Source organism: Oryzias latipes, chromosome 8 (genome assembly GCF_053564925.1).
Source record: "Oryzias latipes strain Hd-rR chromosome 8, Olatipes_Hd-rR_3.1".
In the NCBI taxonomy this organism is placed as follows: domain Eukaryota; kingdom Metazoa; phylum Chordata; class Actinopteri; order Beloniformes; family Adrianichthyidae; genus Oryzias; species Oryzias latipes.
The window spans coordinates 14,204,036-14,220,613 of record NC_136244.1 but is presented as its reverse complement, the minus strand read 5'-3'; positions in this window follow the sequence as shown (position 1 = coordinate 14,220,613).

The window sequence follows — 16,578 nt, the reverse complement described above, 5'->3', positions numbered from 1 at the left end:
TATTTTTTTCAACCTGTTTTCCAAATGAAAGCATAGAGAAGTGTAGGCTTGTGCATTCACGTCACCGATGGGTTTGTGTGGCCTGTTTGCAGAGGAGCACATCATGTTCTGCTGTGATTTAATATCCTCACATGGTCACGGTGAGAGCGTCCTTGGCCTCCCGTTTAAGTGCGCAGTATTTTCCTTTGATGGACTGGCCTAAGCATTTTCACATTCCACGCGGCAAAACATCCCCGGGCTCTTGCATCACTCTGCGCACATTGTGAAAGAATTTCAGGTAAAAAAATGTTTTAAAAAAAAAACACGAGGAAGTGAGATGGTACAGGCTTGCCTGTGGGGTTTGTGTTTAAGCCTATTTATAGCAAATGGGATACTGAAGTGAAGCATGAAACAGGGACAGCCAGAGGTGATCCTGAGTCTGCGTTGGATCCTAATCTGTCTTTCCCAATCTGAAGGAAAAGTACAAAACAGATTATTTACGTTGGTGGAGTCCAACAACAGCTGAGTGGAGGAGGCTGCAGCCAGATATTCATTTCTGGTCACCTGCATTTCCCTTTGCCCCATGAATTATTGAGAGCATCCCTTTGTCGATTATTTACTGTGTTTACGGTGCACACTGCAAATAAATTTGCCGTATGTCTAATAAATAGGAATCCGCAGAGCGTAGGGGCAGATTTTCATGGACTGTACCAAGTGTGTGTATCTGAGTCTGCCCAGAAGAAAACAGGCAGCCGTGTATAATATTACCCACCCACTCCTTTATTAATCCCACTCAGCTCAAAGGGTCTGGTTTCTCTCTCAGCAGTGACGTAGACATAAAGTCGTTTTTCACTCTTTCCTACTGTTGTCTTTTACATTTTAAGCAGCAAATGGATGATTGTATTTATGAGTCTTTTTTTTTTCTATTTTCTTTTTGCTTAGACTATTATGATTCATGGATGCTGGCAGCGGTTGTCTCCCTTAAGAGGCGCTTTATGCTTCAGGGGAATGTTGATTTCTTCTGAAAGCCTTTCTAGTTTTTATTCATTTTATGGACACACACTCGAGTAAACAAGGAGGCTGGTGAAATTCCTTGGGATCCGTCTCTATTTGCATTATTTATTAGTAGCTGTGAGAGTGTTTGATATAAAGTTTATATTAAATCCTTTTGGACATGAAAATAGAAGAAAATGCATTTATTCCCTGTTGAAAAATAAAGTTGACAAGCTTTTGCTTTAACAAAAATAATGTTTTTTAACAAAATGTAGACATTATTAAGATAAACCTCTACTTTATTGAATGTGTTACTTTTTTTTTTATTGTAGAGCTGTTCTCAAAGAAGAACGAATGCAATCATTCAAGTAACGCCGACGTGCCAAACTAATAAAAACAGGGTCTATGCTTTACTGGTTAACCCTTGTGCTATCTTAGATGACCCCACCCTTACATTGACGTGTTCTCCCTACCATGACAAAGGTGGAGAAAGGTGGAAAGATTTCATGTAATCCATGGACACCAGTGAGGTTCACAAATCATTGAAGAAAAAAGGTTCAGCGCACAGTCTAGTGGGTCTAGATGACCCATCTCCCAATGTTAAAGTGCCTAGAATAGCACAAGGGTTTAGAACAAAAAAGGCCAAAGTCAACTTCTAACATGAAACAAAGGGTCTAGATGCAATTACCACCTCCTTTTTGTCCAAAAATGGTCACTTTTTTGCAGCAAAAAGATCCTACCCTGGACCACAGAAAGACTTTATATTAGTGGTTCACAAACATTGTCTGTATATAGAACTGGACAGAGTGGCTGTGACATCACCCATAGAAAATGCCTTGCTTCCGGCTCCAGCGAAATGAAGTCAATTCAGTTGCCATTTTTCTGTGATGTTGATGTCGCCATTTGGACCCAGTTGACAGTTGAGCCAGTTGACAGTGATCTGTCTGAGTCACTCTCAGTCAATATTTCTATGGCAACTACTGTTGCCAACCTTAAGAAGGCTTATTCGAAGTTCCACTGAAAGCGATTCGGGAGCATCTGGCAATCAAATGTTCAAGGTGAGGGCCAGTAGGTACCACATGTTTTTACTGAGGCATCTGATTGGTCAGTTTATAACATGAATAACTTGTGATAAAAAAAATATAATGGAAAAAATTTTGGATTATCAAGAAGATGTTAAGAAAGAGCTATCAGAGTAAGAATGAATATTCTGACAAATAGAATGAGAGCAATTTGGATTCAGCCAAAATGACTTATTTCTGGCTCCAATAAAGTTGATTCAGTCGCCACTTTTTCGCGATACAGACACCGGCATTTGGAGCCAAACAACGTCAACATTTACTTTCTATATTTCTTTCTATATTTATTTTTATAGCTCTGCTCAATTTCTAATAGAAAAGAGACATCCTTCCAGGCCTGGAAACAGCTTATGTGAGGATTGAGGCACATGAGCTCAAACTGCTCATGACTCAAAAATTAAAATATTTAAAAATAACCACGTTGTCTTGAAGACATATTAGCCTTCCAGCTGCTCAGTGATGATGTGATCAACTTTTTCAATAACAGGTTTCACTATGAATCTCACACTTCTCCTCCTCTGGAGTCCCAAAACCCCACTACTCTTAATTCTGGCTGTTCTGCCTGTGAATGAAGTTGGCACTCACAGTGTGGTGTATATGTGTGAAAAAGCAAGCAAGAAAGAAGCTATTATTTTGCCATCATGCTTTATATTTTTTAAAGTGGCAGGTTTGGGATTACCCACTGTCCTCAACAGATGAAAATCAAAGCTTGACAGCAGCCTGTGTCTGGCTGCCATGTCCTGATCTTTATCATGTACCAGCTTTCTTATCTTTCATCCCTGTTCTAGTTGCAACAGATCAGCAGAGAATTTCCCTTTTCAAATGAGCAAAAACCAGCTCAGTGGCCTTGTGGTAGACTGTCCACCCTGAGACTGGATGGGCGTGAGTTAAAATCCAGGCTCAGTCGAACCAAAAACTAATGCATTATGGGGTTGGATTGGGGGGGAGGGTTAAACTACCAAATGGTTCCCAAGCAGAGTTGTGTCTCCGGCTCCCCGCTCCCCTCGGAGAACAAGTTTTACACACCTAGTTGCATGACAGCTAACAAGACTTTGACTGAAAGCATCGTTTCTTGATAATAAGCAGTAGATGATTGTGGTAATGCAGCTGGAAACAAAATACAGTGGTGGATCTCAAGAAAGAGTAATGAGGTGCCCATAGATAGAAAAAAAATGGTCGATCATGTATTAACTAGTGAATCCCACATCCTTGGGATGGGCTTTGTTTTTTTAGCCAAAAACTGACAGGGTTCGGAATCAGGGAAAAATGCATGTTTTCTAAATCAGGAAAGTGTTTTATACATTTTTTCCTCATTCATATTGTGAAACAACCCCTTAGATTGGGACTTTGCCAGTGAAATATATCTGACACATGAATCTGTAAAATGTTCCAGCAGCCGGTGGAGGTTTATCAGCAGAATAACATGTTGCTTCCCATCCACCGAATCTATTCATGAGTCCACCACTGCATGTGAAAAGGAGGCAGTCCCCTTTCCCTTCATAAATTGCCTTTCTTTTTTCCTCCTCCTGTGTGAGCTTTTGTGTGTTTGCTGTGAGCTAAGAAAACTGTCCAAGACGTGTTCCCATGACAACCTTCATCCAGCACTCGAAACATGGAGTGTCAAGGGAAATCCGCGTTTTCAGGGGTGGGGGGAGCAGCAGACCCTCAATGTGAGTTTAGCAACATCACAAGCGGCAGGGAGAAACTTTGACATGAATGCAAAGTTTGTGTGTTTGGACATGTGTGTGTATGTGTGTGTGAGCATGCACTGACACCGTCACATACATTTTAATGCCTTCATGTGTGTTTGCCTCATGAGAACAAGCTGTTCCCAGAACTTACACCATTTTCCCCCCCCTAATCTTTCTTAACTCCCCCAAGAGGGCACCTTTGTTCCACTTTACCACATGAATGGGAAACACATATTATCACAAGAGATTAAGACTTTGGTATGATTTACAGTGCTTTTGGCATTCTCTCCTTAACAACAGTGACAATAATATTTAGTAAATATATAGTTTGGTGACAGTACATTGTAAACGGTGCTAATTAAAGCTTATTTGAGAGGTCTAAGACAGCTTCTTTGACCGTTTTCATAAAAAAAGACATGCACAAAAAGGAGGAAATAAGCTCTTGTATTACAAACGTTTGCGTTTTTTGTTTGCTTTTGACATACTGTGAGTATTATGCTGACATCAAAGTGTTTTGAGAACATTTGCCGTAAAGATTGTGCTCTTGGCAGTTTCTCCTCTTGTGTGAAAAGTCTTGTTCTAACTTGTTATAACTGAAACCGCCACATAAATTTCTCACATCCTAACCGTTTTCATAATTTTCCTTGAATGTGTCAAAATGTGTTTTTGTTCTTCTTATTTATATGTTGCCTGCTTTTACATTTATGTAATTTTAATTCGTTAGGTAACTTTTTTAACCAAAAATACTAAACAATAAAAACTTTTTCACATATTTTTATAGTAAGTAACTCCTTTAAGTTAAAGTATCCAAGTACAATCTATATAGTAATACTTTCAAGATAAACCTTTTGGGTAAAATTTGAATTTATAAACCTTCCCTTCAGGGAGGTGAACCCACATTTCATACGTGCTACGTTTGATTAATCCCTGCTCTCTGTCTTCCTCTTTGGCCGGCTCAGCCTCACTCATTCATCTGAGATATAATGTGAGAAACAATGCTTCCATGGCTTTTACTGGACACGAGACAAGATGTGCAGTCCATCAGCGCAGAGATGAATGAAATTTACAGCGTATGCCAGGGTGGAGCTGCAGCAGCCGAGCACGGCCGTCTGACCTCTGGGGCGCCTCAGAGGAACATCAGTCTCTTTCATGAGAGCTTGAGGTGTGCAGCTAATTCATCTCAGCTATAGCAGGAGAGCAAGACTGGCTTTTTTCTAAGACATATGGTGCCTTGGCACTCAGAGCGTAAGGGGTGCAATTAATAGGACTGGGAGAAAAGAATAGATAATTATTAAAGGACAAGAAAGAGCATTTTATTTGCAAATCTAAAATATATTCAACTATTCATTGTAATCTTTAACTCTAAAAGAGCTGCAAAGTCCCGAAATACACTTTATTTATGTTTTTGAGACCATATAGCTTTCAGATATTTACAAAAATTGAATTATTACAGTGTTAGATTTTTATTATATTATTTTTGACAGCAGTATACACGTTCCTTTCAAAATCAAACACATCTTGTGTCAAATGAAATCCTCCTGTTGCAGCAGATTTACTTGCAAATATTTTTAAAGAACTTAGTCTCTGAACAACAGCTATAAGATTAAAATTAGACAATAGATCAAACCTTAAATCATCATTGTGCTAGGTTATCTTATATGTGTGCATTTTGGAGGAATGGAATGCCTCTTGATTTAGTATAATGTCAGCAGTGGTTAAAAAAAAGAAGACAGCAAATTCATCATCTCATTTTCAAAATAAATGATACAATTTAACTAACCTAATATTGTCAAAGAGCCATGCTCTTTGACTTTGGTTAGAGTGGTTAGTTAGACTGGTTTGTTAAAAACTGTTAACTAGTTGTTTAACAGCTGGTTGGAGGAACCAGTTGTGTGCAAAACTGAAGCTGATTTTTTTTATTTGCATCTCAATGAAAGAAGAAGCTTTGTCACGTAAAACGTTTTCATACAGAAGGAAAAATAAACAATGATCACACACACAAAAAACATCAGTGTATTGAGCGTTTTCATAAATACCTAAAGGAGATGTTCTAAAAAGTTAGGTTTTTATTTCATCAACTATCAAATGTGGTGGTAACCATGGTAACCATGTGCCTATTTAATTTACACATAACCTGACAGTCTGGCAAACTTTTCTGGTGTCATTTGGGAGGTAAACGGTCTGACCGGTAAAGTTTGTTTCAAACTTTGTCGTGAAAACTGAACTGGGTCAGGCACACAAAAGTGTTGTAATGGTCTTATCAAAGTCCAGACTCAAAAATCATCAAAACACAAACATCTATAATCTTGCACTGGATCAATTAAAGGATGCAACAACAAATATGTTCTTTTAAAAAGGGGAAAATCATAGAAACCAAACAAATCTAGTTCTTGCTGATTCAAATAGATTTGGTGAGCATGGGATTTACCTTATCTGCCAGAGTTTTAGTAAAATAAAACAACATGGATCAATTTATCCTTTTCTGAGGCTGCCTAGTTTTAAAAGGAGATTAGACCACACAATGTCTTACATTGTTTGAAAAAGAAAAAAGCTTTAATTAAAAATGGAAAACATGAAAGGAGGGAAAAAGAGGAGCTATAATTCTTTCTGACAGACATCTCCCTTCAAATAACTGGGTGAGTCATATTTCTGTGCTCACAGCTATAAAATCTGAGGTGTTCCCAGGCTGACAATTCCTATTTTTATTACTCTGATACAACATTTACATGTTTGCTATTGGGGGAGATGTCCTTCACATGAGATTTTGATTCACCACATTGGCATCTCAGTGTTTTCTCCTCCACCTGTCCCTGTAGAGGTTTGAATGCTGGCTAATTCCTTGAGCGTCGTACAGTCCTCACTATGAAGGAGACATTGTTTAAGCACAAAAATGCTACTTCTTGTAAAAACATTTGTGCTGGAGAACTCTGAAGGCCGTTCTGTGATTTCTTTAGGAATGTGTTTCATTCATGGTCGTCATCCTACATGTACTGTATCAGAAACTTGTTTTTTTCACTTCAAGTCACCTTGGGTGATTGTATATTAATCTTGAAATCAAACGCTCAACTGGAAAAGGGGTGGGGTCTATTATCCAAGCAGGAATCCAAGCAGGCTTTGGTCTGTTTCTTGGCAGTTACTGTAAGTAATGTCAGAGTGCTTATCCTTTCACAACAGCAAGCCTTTTCAGGCTGGGTTTGTGCAAATGGGCATGGTTAGAAAGACAAAACCTTCCTGTTATCCCAGCTATACGATTAGGAAGCTCTGTTTAATTTTCCAAACTAATTTCTCAATTTGCAAAATCATTGTACCCAACAGCAAAGCTAGCTTTTTAACGATTTACTGCATGAGTAAAACCACATTATTGCTGAGGTAAGATCACAGAATATACATTCTTAGATTCATACACGTGTAGGCTACATGTTTTAGTTTTTAAAGACCCACTCCAATCAGAGTTTAATATACTGTGAAAGTGGCCCCAGTGGTCTTTTAAGAATGATTATGATGTTCTTTAGCCAAAATAAAAAACACTGTGTCGTTTTCTAGGACATAGTTTCTGCAGAGCAGCCGGACTTCATTAGAAGTTTGTTGTGGGCGGGACTGTTAGCATGGAGTTAGCTCGCCCCTATTTCCCATCATCCTTGTGTTTACATCCTCTCCTGCAATACCTTACAAACTCTCATAAACCCAACCTAAAATTACTGGTGCAACAAAAATGGCAAGCAAATTTGGACCTATCCAGCTGTACAGTTTTGAGTCAGACGCCAGCTCAAACACGGAAAACAAAGACGTTCATATATCTATTTGTCTGCAAGTGGGATGCATTGGAATGGAGAGGAGTAGGGAGCTTGTGGCCCACCAGTTGTAGCACTACGTCGAATTTTTCAACAGTGGTTTTTTCGTCTGCTCCTGATTCATAATTATTTGAAGAAAGACATTTTCAGAAATTAAAATTTTGAGCTTTTTTTAGAATGTATAAAAAAACACATATATAAAAATTTATATAAAAACACAGAAAAGATGATTTTCATTGAAGTGGATCTTTAAAACTTAGGGAAAATAACACAAAATGCACAAGAAACTATTTGTTTTCCTGTGACAAAAAAGAATATTTAAACACAAAAAGTCATGGTTCTCTTCTTTTATCTCTTCTTCAAGCAACATGTCAAAAACAAATTAACTGGGAACAGTGTGACAGGGAGCCTACATTGAAGCATTAAAGATACCATACAACAAAGATCCCCATCTAGAAAAAGAGGTCCTCTTTTATAGGTGTTTGGCTCCACCCCTTGACCAAACCAACCCAATCACTAATCTAATTCAAAGCTAAACAATTTATCCAAAAGAAACAAAACATTTCTTTGAATTTTTTATCTGTAACAAGATAACCAAAAAAAACCAAACATCCATCAGTAGACAACATTAGATAACAATTTTTAACTAAAATAGTCTGTCAAAGTACAGTAAACCAAATCAATGGGTGGGTCCACTGGTGGATCCATGAAGTAGGGGTGGGCAATACTGGGGATTTGGGTATCGAGTAAGTATACCAATACTTTTTTCTTGAAGTGTTTGAACATAGAGAATCTTTTGGAAACATACAATTTTTTGTTCACTAAAGAGACTTTTGACTAATAAGAATGCGACAAAAGTCAAAAGTATCGATCTCATCACTCGATGGCAATACTACCTTGGTATTGATACTATCGATACTCAGATGGATTCGCCCAACCCTTTCAGGAAGTGCTCCCAAGAAACCAAGAAGTAAACAAACCATCACTCAGAACAAGCAAAATGAATTGACTACAAAGACAGAAGAAAGTGAATTGCAATGGATAGTAGAACTTTACAGCTGAATGGTGTGTGCACCCTTTGACACTGTCAAAAAGAAAATCTACTTTATTAGACAACAGTGACGGTCTGTGCTCTGTCACAATGCTGGCCAACACACACAAAATTTCATGGTAAATTGTTAGAAACTGCTGATATTAGAGGCTTTCTGTGTCAAAGCACAAGAACAAATTCAGAATATTTTTACATTTTTAAATACCTTTGTTAATGTTCGGTCATATGCAGTATCACAATTTAAAAAAAGATGATACAAATTATAAAACTTATTAAATGAGTTTTGAGTTGCAAACCAGGCGAGCTGGGTTAATGTCTACTGTTTTCTCAGCCCGCATTTTAAATCTTTCTTCCTCCCTGATGGACTTTGTACCCCACAGGAGTTAACTGATTAGCATGTTTAATCCTTTGGATCCTTGTTGTCAGCTAAAGAACACACAGCACCTTAGAAAGTGAGAGATCTAAATATATTTGAAAAAGGAGCATTAAAAAGGATTATATTCTCCGATGAATGGTTTAAATGTCTCTTCTCCTTATACTCCTTTGCTTTAAATAACTGTGACTCTGCTTACTTCCTTTTTTCATGGGTCATCTTCGCTTCTCTTTTTGTTTAGAAAGACTTGGTTTTTACACGTATTCAAACAGAGAAGTGACTTTTTATTTATTTAAAAGAGGAAGCAAGAAATTTGTATTTTTGTAATTTGTGCTTTGCTGAACCTGCAGGAAATGCATTCCCCCATCATTGATGCTGATGTGTTCAACAGGTGGTTACTGATTCAGCTTTACCGTCAGATCTCCAACATTGTGCAGTTACTGCTTTTTGTTTCCTTCTTTCTTTTTTATCCTAGACTTCAAAGATGACATGGTTATTATTAGCAGCAGAAAGATCATTCAGGTCCAGGTTGTCTGCAATCATTTGTGAGTCAAGCTAATGCACACATCTTAATTCATGATTCATAATTCATTGTCTCAGAGTGATAATTAGTCAGGCGCAGACAGTCAAGAGACAAACAATTCCATCGCCTTATGGCTTTCTCTATAAATGTGAAAAGTAAAGCATGAATGAGCAGCACAAAAGTGCTCTAAATACATCGACTATCATGTATGAACAGTCATTTGGATTTCTTGTTGATCTACATTAAACCAGAACTGATATTTTTGGCAGGACCACAGGCCTTATGATTTAACCACAATATTTGGTAACAGAAAACATTACAACTGTGTGTATTGTTGATATTTTCTTGCATTTTCAGAGACTGAGATAAAACGTGTTTGGTCTTAACTCATCACAACAAGCAGCGACTGCTGTTTCCTGCCCCTCCTACATCCCACAGGACACAAAAACATTTACAGGAACCGACCTTTGCAGCAGCTTGTCACATTCAAACTCCCTTCATTCTGATTTGGACAAATACCCATCCATCCATGCTTTTTCCAAACCCGCTTTATCCCTTCGGTGTCTAGAGCCTCCAAGCCACGGTTGATTGGAGGCGGTGTAGACCCTGGATTGTTTGCCAGTCCATCGTGGAGCAACACAACCACACGCACACACACATTCACCAATTGACCTATGATGCATGGTTTTGGAGTGTGGGTGGAAGCTGCAGTGCCTGAAAGATTTTGTACAAATATTTTGTGCCACTTTGGATCTGTGCTATGACTGTCACATGACACCCGTGACACTATAACTACACTTGAGGCAGTGCATCTGTGTCTAATGGATAAAATACAGCACTATTATAATCAACCTCTGATACTATGCACTACCAGATGGATGCAATGGCATTATTACTCCCAAATTACAACATTTGTGAACAGGGAAAAAACAGAAAATCATGTCAAAATGAGTCTCAATCTATAAACTCCAATATACATAACTGTATGCTGCACATGGCACAGCATGGCTTCACAGGTAATGAAAATGTACTCGTCCACAAGCTTTCCTTCAACAAGTAGTCTAAGCTGATTTGAAGTCCAGAGTATGTGACCACTCGCGTCTTTGCTGAAGAAGCAGGGAGCTGGACTAGGATATGAATAGCAGGGCTAATCACAATGGGCCATGGGAAACAGCTAGCTGGAAAGCTAAGTACATGCTAAACTGTTGCTATGTGTGACAGCCTCTGTGGTGATGGGCTCATGACCCACAGTGGGATGAGATTGAGGTCATCTAAAGGCTTCTGCTACTAAAGCTAGCTCAAGCTTATACAAGAAGAGAGCTTTAGAGGTTATTTTAGTATGAGCACAAGTTAACTGTGTAGAGTACGAAAGGGCTACTTCCCCTTTTAGACTGCATTTACAACTCGAAAACTCACAGATTTCCTTAAAAGTTTGGAAATTTTAGAGGAAATATTGACTAAAATATTATTAAATATTACACATGTGCAAGCATTGTGCTTTATTAATATTGTAATTTTTAGAATGATTAATTTTTTACTAATTGAGGTTTCTTTTTTTGTTTAATGTTTGCTGTTTTTGTTTTTTACCTCAATTTCAATTTGAATGTCATAATTTAAAGCATGTCACTACTGTTTTGTGGCTCATATTTATTTGGACTTTTTGTAAAAATATATATATTTTTGTAAAAATATTTTTGTAAAAATATATACTGTATTTTCCGCACTATAGGGCACACCGGATTATACAACGCATGGTCTAGTTTTGAATCTGTCATATATAAGGTGCATTAAACGAGACAAAAGGGTGAGAGATAAGTCTGTCAGTCAGTCAGATTTTATTAACTGCTTTCACAATAATTATATAATTTTTATTTACAACACGCTGAACGTTAGTCATGTTAGAAGTTGTCAGAGGTCAGAGCTCTGTTTCCTTCTCTGGTCACCGGCTGGAACTGTTTTCCAGAGTACTGAATTCACTACATCTCCCAGCAACCCCAGCGCACACTCCTGGATGTTTCACACCTGACTCTTATTTGCAAATCACTCACAGTCTACTTAACCCTTGTGCTATCTTAGATGACCCCACCCTTGCATCGATGTGTTCTCCATACCGTAACAAAGGTGTAAAGATTTAATTTAATTCATGGAGACCAGTGAGGTACACAAATCATTGAAGAAAAAAGGTTCAGCGCACTGTCTAGTGGGTCTAGATGACCCAACTCCCAATGTTAAAGTGCCTAGGATAGCACAAGGGTTGCGCACTGCATTAAGGGAAGCTCAGTGTGATGTACTGTTTGTTCCACTCTGCCTTCAGTATTGAGTGTTGTGTCTGTATCTCATCTTTTTCTACCCTGTTTCTGACTCCATTTGCCTGCCGTCTTCCCTGACTCTCGCCTGGATCGACTTCCCTGTCTCTTCTCTGATGCTCTCATGCCTGCTGTTGACCCCTGTCTACCTGACCCTGATTTAGCTTTGTGGACTTTTAGCTGAGCTTATAAATCTGCAATTGGATCCAGCCGTCTGCCTGTTCTTGTGACAGAAGTGTTAGCTTATTAGCAAAGTCTCTGTAAACGGACATTATCCTGAAATTGGGGGGCTTCCGCGTTGAGGATGCTTGTATTCAAGTTTTTAAAACTGGTTGTGGGCTCTACATACAGAACGGGTGTTCATTGATTGAGTGCTCGAAGTTCAACCGGGTCAGCATTGCTGAAACACGGCAATGCTGAACTGTGACCATGACGGACTCAGATTTGGTAGTGGTGTGTAAGTGGCGTCCTATTCAAAACACAAATGGCCACCCATTGTAAAAATAATCACAAAGGAGAAATGAATAATTCCTCTTTTTCTGCCTGACCGGCATTATATGACACCAAGTCTTATCGAAACAGAACTGTGAAAGAAAAAGCCAGGAGAAAGGTTTGAGCAATTTGCACCGCTTTGACTTTGTGCACCAAGCCTTTACCAATTGTAGTTGGTGGACATGCACTTGTAAACGGTAAAAAAACAAAAGAAGACACCTCTCCCTGCCGCTCCTTGCTTGTCTGGTATGTTGACACCACCGACTGAATGTGCGTTTATGAAACGGCGTATAGCGCGTTGTTGAACGTGCCAAATGCGGCCGGTGTGAACGTTATATGAAAAAAACAGACATTTTGACCAAGCGCTGTGTACCTCTCAAAATCACTTCAACGTCAGTAAGCACAACCAGAACTTACCCATAGAAAAAAAATCATTATAAGGTGCACTGTTATTTTTTGAAAGATATTTAAGGCTTTCATGTGCACCGCATAATTTTGAAACTATGGTCATTTTAATTTCATTTTTTGACCAATTTCTCAGCCTGAGTTTGGTGAGTTAGCACTAGCTCAGCTTTTTAAAGACTTAATCTCATGAAGAATTGAAAGTGAACCATCTCTGCTAATATACTCCTCCTAAATATGATTAATCTATGCAATAAAATCGTTACCCAGAAAGAAGAACCTCAAATGACAGGCATTGGTTCCAATATCAGCTCTGGAAGTTTCCTGTTTTTAAAGAGCACCTGCTATATTTATTTTTCTAAGAATAAAAAAGAAGCGCACACAGTGGGAGGTTTTACACTTTAAAATCAGTATTGTAATTCACTTGAGAAATATTGACAGCAGAGGGAAAATTGGCTTTGTCTTGGAAGGCTGGATCATTTTTATTTATAATAAATGTATTTCCTACTCCTCCAGTCTTTTGACACTTACCCACACCAACTGTTTTCTTCTTTTTTGATCCTTCTATCCATTTCCTTGTTTTCTTTGCTTATTTGTTGTCATTTCTTTTTAAAAACCATTGCCCTTTCTGTCTTATTTAAACATGCCATAAAACATGCATTTGTTCTTGCCATTTTGTAAACATTTTAAAGCTCATAATCTGAAGGGAATATTTCAATTTAGTCAGGTGTAAAAAAAGCAACAATAAAAGCAAAAACAATATTATTTGGGGGCTAGTAGGAAACCAGTTTTACCTGCTGTGTGTTTCTCAGGGCTTATCGGAGGTTCACATTTTCTATTTTTGTAATAAACTAATCTATAAAATGTCTTTAATCCCTAAACAATGACAGCTGCAAAGTCATGCCCAGTCTTTGAGAAATACTGATGATTAATCACAATAAGAAGCACTTCCCTTTGCTGCTGCTGTGTTTGCTCATTTTTGTGCCTGCAGACGGTCTGCAGGTGTGTTGTGTTGTTCTTCCCACAATTTCAACATTTTGAGTACAATTTTCCAAATGCACTCTTGCATTTCTCTGCATTATGTAATGATGTTGCTACTTATGAAAACAATACTTTAAGTAAATCTATTTCTGTGTGTATGATTTTAAAGCAGTAGTCAATGAGACTAAGCATTTTGACTGAATAACCACATTTTGAAGTTCTTTAGGTAAAAAAAATGTAAAAACTCATCAGCTGAGACCTCCAAGAACACATAAGTCTCAGGTGTTTTTCAGCTTTGTTCCTGCTGACCTGAGCTGCAATGCATTGTGGTACAGTAATGAAGCTGAAGAAGCTGCGTAGAAATTAGTCACAACTCTTCAATTTAAGACTGAGACTTGTTTTTTCTTTGTCACTTCAAACTCATTGGAGACTTTGAACTTCCACTCATTGTATCTGTCAAGTACTGACCTGTGTTACCTGCCAACACCACAGGTGATGTCAGCCCAGCTGTTGCCGGGTTACAAGCACAACACTAATGTAGTTATGGTTTTCCCTGGCGTTTTAAAAACCACACCTCTTACTCTTTTTCTGTCCTGCTCCCTTGACCTTTCCACCCCTTTTCAACTGGTTTGTTTTTTTGAAATTCTATTGCTTTATCACAAACATACTCTTCTATGTGGATCCAATATTTTATCTGTTTTTTTAAAATGACATTTACTTTAACGCAGTTCTTTTTGAGGGGGTGTTGAAGGCTAGCAAATATAAACCCTCCCTCAATCTCTTTCAATTTATCATAGAAGGATTTCTTCACTTTCGGGATTTCATACCGCCTTCATTTTGACCCCCCGGTTCTTAGGTTCATGCCCCTACAGAGTTTAACAGGATTACATCTAGTTACAAAATACAACTCGTACGTCTAAAAATTTCATCACAGGTTGTGTCTATATTTGGTTAAAAAATCCTATTTGTGTAAGAAGTCTCTGTAAGGTTAAAGACTCACTCCAATAATTGTGTTTTTGGTGTTTCTCATGATGGAAGACCTGTGTGAAGAAAATTAAGCTCCGAATTGTATGTAAAAAATGCTGTTTGAAAAAGATTGTAGCACTGACGCAGATGTGACAATTGGCAAGCCTCAAGTTCTCTGCTCTACTCCATTTTAATTCATTCACTAGCAGACAAATAGATCCATGAACGTCTTTGTTTTCCTCGCCTGAGCTAGCATCTGGATCAAAGCTGAATGGCTGGATAGCTCCAACGTTGCTCACCATTTTTGTTGCACTAGTAATGTTAGGTCGGGGGTGTGAGGGGCTGTAAGTTAAAGGGAAAATGTATGAATAGATGGGCAATGGGATGTGGGTGCAGGGTTGCTCTGGCAAAAAAAATAAAATAGATAACTGGTGAACTTCTAACGAGCGTTTGCCACTCTGCAGAAACTATGTCCTAGAAAACAACAGGCTTTTGTATGTTGGCTAAAAACTGCAGGTCATAGTTGAAAGACCACTGGGAACACTTCAAAAATGGATCAAAAGATGATCAGAGTGGGACTTTTAAGTAATTTCATGATGAGAATTGCGCAGAGATAAGCTTATTGTACAAAAAAATGTTAAAGGAGAGAAAAGTATTTAATTCTTTTCTGCAAAGGCTTCCTGATTGTCATTGCAGGACTGTGAGTAAACCTTCCTGTAAACAAAAAGGGGAACTGTGCTGATAATAAAGGACACTCTTCTTAAAAGCTAAAGAGCTGGAGTTGTGTATTCTGACTGTGCAGACTTGATTAAACTCAATTATAGTTTGACTGACTTCTTTACAATAGCAATTGTATAGAAGAAATCATATCCAAACTGACTTTAAACAGCATAAGTTAAGGATGTTACATAAAACTATGGGAACTGGAGATTCACAGGGAATCTTGTAGATTTTGAGCAATGTGAGAAACATAAATATATTACTCCTTCTTGATGTACAGTCATACTTAGTTCATTCAATTTTTTTTTTTTACAGCATGTCATAACTTCGGGCCTTCCATCTCAAACCCTGAAGTGTCACTGGCATTTGTTTTATGACAGCCCCAGAGGGGACTCAGACCTGGTGTGCCTTGGTAACTTGAAGGTCACAGTGTTGGCTGATTTTTTTGCGTGACACAAGCACCAAACTCTACTTTTCTTAAACAAAACCCACAATTTATTAAACACTGTGACATTTTTTGGTCTTCAGTAACCATAAAGAGAAAATGGGACACAGAAATGGAGTGTTTATGGCTGAGCAGAGTTCATGTTCATCAGTGAGATTTATGTTACCCTTGTCCAAAAGTGCCCTCAGTGTGTGTTTTATGGTACTAATATGAATTGCAGTTAAAGTGCACACAGAGCAGAGTATAATATATGTCCACCGGTTCCCCTCTGGAGACAGCACAGTTATTTTGCCTTTTACAAGTTTCTGTTGTGCTCCAGAAACAATGTACTAAACAAAAATGCTGTACAGCCAGTGGTGGAGCTAGAACACCTTAAATGGGGGGTGGGTGGGAGGGGGACAGAAGACTCTGGAAGAGGGGCAAATGAAACCGTTGCTCTTCTCAGCTCAAAGTGTTGTGCAGCAAACAGCTCAAACATACCAACTGGCCAAAACTCCGAATTTTTTGGATCCATTTTAACCGTCAACACTCAGGATCCGTGACACTTGGATTTGTTTTCCTATAACATGAGGTTTTTTTTAAAATAAGAATTTCCTTTTGCCATAACGTGGAAACCTTCTGGCTAAGACCGGGTTGCTGACGGCCTACATGTAGATGGGCAGGCATACACAATACAGGAGCGTAGCAAATCATTTGAGGGACTCAAGATTTCCTTTATATAATATTGCTTTAGTTATTTTTGCAATGCTGAAAGCAGCTTGTATCGATGATTTCTTCATCTTTGTC